A 5,804-nucleotide genomic window follows, 5' to 3' on the forward strand; every position below is an offset into this window, starting at 1 on the left:
TTCGAAGTAAAGTTGAAAAGGGTTGCACCTTCTTAACAAAGTAGATATAAACCGTCTTAGGTATGCTAATTTGCCTTGAAAGATTGTAGTTGCTTCATGGCTCTAGGAAGTGACATTTCTAAGATGGTTTTAATCTTGTCTGGATCGATCTCGATTCTCTAATGAAGGAAAATGAATCTCAAAAATTTCCTGGATGTGACACTAAAAATACACTTTAAATGATTAATTTCAGGATTACATTACTGTAATCATTCAAAGACAATCCTTAAATCACACAGGTGGTCTACTTGTTGTTTGCTTTTGATAACCAAGTCATCCACATAACACTCCACTTGGTTGTGGATGAGGTTAGAAAAAATCCTTGTCATAGCTCGCTGGTAAGTTGCTCCAGCATTCTTCAATCAAAATGACATTACTATGTAACAGTAGATTCTAATTGGCATTTTCAAAGCTGTAAGCACTGTATCTTCCAGAGTCATCTTGATCTAATTGTACCTATATGATCAATCCATAAAGAAGAAAATTTCATGTGATGATGCAATATCCAACAATAAATCCAATATTGATATAAGAAACTCATCCCTTGGGCATGCTTTGTTCAAGTCCCTGAAGTAGACACTCACCCAAAGTTGTTTATTTTTCTTCTTAACCGGTACAACGTTGGCTAACCATGTGGGAAATTGCTCTTCTCGCACAAAGTAAGTGTCTATTACTTTCTTCACCTCAGTAATGACTTGATGTTCTATTTTGAGGCACATTCTTCTGGGAGATTATTTCACTGGAGTCTTATTCTAATCCATTCCAAGAGAATGCACTGTGACATTGGAAGATAATCCTGCCATCATGTCATAAATTAAAGCAAAAAAATCCTTGAATTCTAATAGTAAATTGATTAAATCTGTAGACTTCCACGTTGAGTAGAGAACATATGAAGGTAGGTCGGGGCTACTTCTCAGTCCCAAGATTAACTAACCTTAATCTATCAACTGTTATTTTAATTTCTTATTCAAATTCTGGTAGAGCGACATCTATCTGATAATCTTCAAAATTATCATCAACATTGAGACAGACCTCTTCTAACCTACTAGTAACAACCATAAAAAACTTTGAATTTTTGATTGGTCCTATCATATGAAATCCTACACCTTTTTTTAAGTTGAGAGCTTGACCTTTAATATTCCATAATTTCTTAAAAAGATGTTGACAAAAATGTAGAGCAGTTGATTTTGGTCGGTAATACCAATTAGCAAGTCTTCATCGGTGAAGGTTACCCCTGGCTATTGCTTAAATGAACAAACTTCATTTAAGTATGTGCTAGCCAACTGAGCTAACAAAATTTTTGGATCAAGTAATTCCTTGTTCAATGCTTCTCTTATCTCCTTTGACAGGATTATAGCACCGTAAATGCTTAGCTTTTCTAGCAACTTCTTAAGATGAACTAGTAAATTATAATCCACTTTATTCGAGCCTCTGATTTCCTCCTGAGCATGTGTTTATTCCTTTGGTAAAGGCGGCTCTTCACGAGTAACATTTTTTTTTATCTTTCTCCATTGGAGCCATTCTTAGGGGTAACACTTTCCCACTTCTCAGATTCACTTCTGCGATCTCTTCCACCTCCTTTGTTGGACCTAGGGTTCTCCTCCTGATGTGATGACTGATTCATTTGGCATTGATTCTGAATAAAAAAAGTCTTAGTTGATGGCAACCAGTGTTCCTTGGAACTCAAGGACTAACTCCTCACTTTCTGAACTAACATAGTCGGTATTGTCGATATCATCTTTGTTTTCGCTAGCGTATCCATCAGATTTTAGTATATTTAAGTATCATTTGGTGAATCAAAATTGAAGTTAAATTGGTTGTGGTCAGTTATGTTGTCGTTAGAGATAATCAAAATGTAGCCAAAAGTGCAACTCTTATAATAAAAAGACCCTGGAGGGGCGTAGAGATAATCATACAAAGTCAATGGTTGGAAGGATTTATCCCCCAAATCTGAGACAACAAATCTAATGGGGCAACCCCTATCCTACCCTTCACGCTATCATCCCTTACTTCATCCATGATCTCTTTCTTCCATTATGGTGGCTCCTCCGGTGTAATCTCCAACATCAGCTTGATAGGCTGCAGAATCTAAGTGGTGGCTTACACCGAAGATGTCTGAATCTAATCCAGTATGTTCTTAGAGGAACTACCACAAATTGTGCTCCATCCGCCCTTATCTGCATATGGATCAATCAGAATAACTGGATTGGTTGAAATCATATTTACAGAACCTCTTTTAGATTCTTTTAAATATTCTTTTGAAATATTTATTGAAATATTTATATTTTTTATTTTTGAAATTTCTGTCGAGCCAATCCTTGAAGCTAAAACAACCCGTTATGGTATGTCCAAGTAATTTATGGTTAGGGAAGTAGTTGGGGTGATCCTACTTATCGACCTCCTTTAGCTTATTTGGCTCAAGAAATCTGAACTAAGGCTTCTTCATCAAGTTTCAAAACATCTTTGCTATAACTTCATCTTTGAAGAAGCACACTCTGCTCAATTGATCTATCAATGACAAACCCTACATCCCATCTGTCCTGTACAATCTCTGTTGGAATGACTATTCCCCAGGCTGACTGTACTGCTTAACATACTGCTACTAAGATTGACTGCACTGTGATGACTGATGGGACTCCTGACGAGACTGTTCGGCCTGAATGCTCATTGGTTGCTTGCCCTTGTAGATAGTTGCCTCTATCTCAGACTTCTTCTCCAATGCTTTAAATGATATGGACTTTTCAGCCTTTTCCAAGGACTCCATAAGCTTAACATACTTTTGTAAACTATTGGTTTTACTGAGTAACTTCTTAAATTCTTTAATCATAAGTCCCGTAAGCATTAAGACTACCAAACCATGGATGCTCTTTAAGAAGAATCTTGATTGCATGTTGCTCCTGAAGCCGAGGCTTACATTTCATGTTCAAGCTCCTGCATCTCAAAAGTAGTCCACCAAAGTCTTGCTAGGTTTCTGTCGCTCTACCATGAAGTCTTTTATAGTGACATGGAGTTGAGCCCCAAAGAATCTTTTCACAAACAAGTTCTTCAATTCGATGAACGCCATGAATGACCTATTAGGTAACTTGGCATACCAATCAAATGCGATCCCTAAGTGAATGCTCACGAACTGACAAAAAAGTAATGCTTCATTACCACCAGCATTGCAACAACTCACCCGAAAGTGTGCAATATGCTCTCGGGGGTTTTCCATTCCATCAAAAGTCCTAAAAAACAGCGGTACAAAGCCCTTAGGGTATGGTACGACATTGATTTCCTCCTGGTAAAGTATACCCTTTAAAATTGATACACCTCCTTTAATTTGTGCTAAGACTTCCCTTACTTGTTGCTCGACCAACTTCTTGATGTCATTTCCTGGTACTATAAATTAAACTAAATCCTTCTTTTGTGTTTCATCCCTATTAGCAGAAGCGACTTCTTTTCTTTCATTTATAATGTGCACGATCTCAGGTTGGTTCACTTCCCGAGATGCCATCTGCTGTGGCTGTCACCGTTCATGCATTGTAGCCATGAAAATTGCCATCTCCTCCAGTGACTTTTCCATTTAGCTAATTTGCTCATCCCTCAACTAAATGGCCCTTTGCAAGTCATCCGTGGTGCTCTCCTCGACAAAAGGTTGATCATCACATGCATATGCCACGACCCTGGCTTCGTCGACATTAACTTCCACAAATTTCTCATTGAGATAATTGAACAAATTGTAATCCTCGTCACAAACGTCTAGTCCTCATTCTTTTGCCAATTCTAAAATCTCGGCTCTGAGCTTCCTTATTTTGTCATTGAATGCTTTCTCTTTAATTAGCTTAAGATTAGTAGAATTTTCTTAACCATCATTCTATTCTGCAACACACTCTGAAGAAACGGCATTAACAACAGTAAGAGCATTAGACTCATGATCCATCTCATAGAATTTCACCACGGGCTTCTCATGGTGTACTGGTGCGGCAACCTTAGGTATCCACACTTTTTTGCTTTGATTTTGATGCCTTGAGATGAAGTTTCTTTGTGGGGACATTGGTATATTGAAGAGAAGTCCACTCCCTATGTTGTGGACCAAGTACAACGGTAAACTGTCTCCTCCCATTATCCTTCTTTAGGAATTCCTCATGCATGACTGCAGACAATGCTCTTAGACCCAGACAAGACTTGACTGGTCTACATCCTATAGATCCTAGAGAAATGACAGTAGAATATAAAACATTGGCAATGATATTGACACAGTTCTGACCGCGACTTTATATATGCTTAAATATATACGTATTTAATACTGCATCTAAAATATTTAATCCCTCAGCAACTGTACCAAAACTTAATAACATATATAGTTTTGATAAAGAGGGACGTAATAAATATTTAATAATTGTAAAGTCACACTTATCAACGCAAGTATACGTATCGCTCAAGTAATATAGGGCTCTAATGGAGTCCTAGATATCGATCCCACAGGGAGTGGTTTAGAATTGCGAACTAAGACTTTAGAAAAGCAATATTTTAATATCAATGATGAAGTTCAATTTGCTTATCTGTCACTAATAGGCAATTTAAATAAATATGTAATTTTAATAACTATTAAATAACTAAATAAACTAATGATGGTTCAAATGTGATATTCAATATAAGAAAGCATCCTTCTCCTTGCCAAGAAATTATAGTTAATGGATAAAGAGAATTAGTTTAAATTATATTGTGCCAAATAGGAGCATACCTACTCTTTACCCTTTGTTCCAGGCATAAAGAAAATTGACGAATACTACGCTTGTTTACTGAATCTGTGGGTAGGCTGGGAGGATACCGACTCTCACTTCAGAGCTCCCACGTTCCCCTCGCCTGAGGGCTAACATCTACACTGCAGCACCCAAATGATAAGACCAAATTGGGGATTTTAGACTGTCACTCTAAAATCTCCAATTCTACGCCCGATAATTTCATTTCCTTATTTATTTGCACCCAACTTCCAAGGGCTTTGACCTCCCTAAATCTCGGATGTAATCTTCACATTAGTTGTAAGACTCAACATATTTTAACAAATCAATTGGCTAGATTGAAAGTAAATTAAGATCGAAGTGAAAAGATCATCATAATTTCTTAAAAATTTTCATGGCTCCACCAATTCAAATCACCATTTCAAAAATCTCAAGACAAGGAGAATAACAGAGAAAACTACTCAGATATCATGGAGAAAACACAACAAAACATGGAATTCATATATAAAATCAAAGTCATACAAACCACAACAATAAATAAACTTATCTCTAATTTCTTCCCAAGAAAACTCCTTGAAGTTTCTCTGAATCTCTTCCTTTCTTTACGGCACATAGAATTCCTCTTCGAAGCAGCAAGGAGGAAGAAATCTCTCACTTTCCCTCCACTCTTACAATCTCTCAAAGAATTCCTCACAATTTTTACACTCTAACAAACACTAATGGAACCTTTCTAACCTCCAGGAACTCTAGAGTATTCTGGCTCCTCCTCAATTTTCGGCCAAAACCTTCTTTTAAAGTTGTGGATGAGTTTTCCCAAGAGTTGCCTAAGCTTCCCTTCAAAATTTGTCCTTATCCATAGCCTGATTAGTCATAACCGTCGAGCTCACTGTCGGGGGCCTCAAGGGCGCCGTTGGTGGACCTTCTTAATGAATTAATTCTGGACTTTCGGGAAAATCTCGCCATCGGCGGGGTCGATGGCGCCGTCGGCGCCCTAGTTCAATTCTTCACATTTTGGCCCTTTTCGCTCCAAATTCGCTCCTTTTT

The sequence above is a fragment of the Phalaenopsis equestris genome, unplaced genomic scaffold (assembly GCF_001263595.1).
Source record: "Phalaenopsis equestris unplaced genomic scaffold, ASM126359v1 Scaffold000818, whole genome shotgun sequence".
NCBI lineage: Eukaryota > Viridiplantae > Streptophyta > Magnoliopsida > Asparagales > Orchidaceae > Phalaenopsis > Phalaenopsis equestris.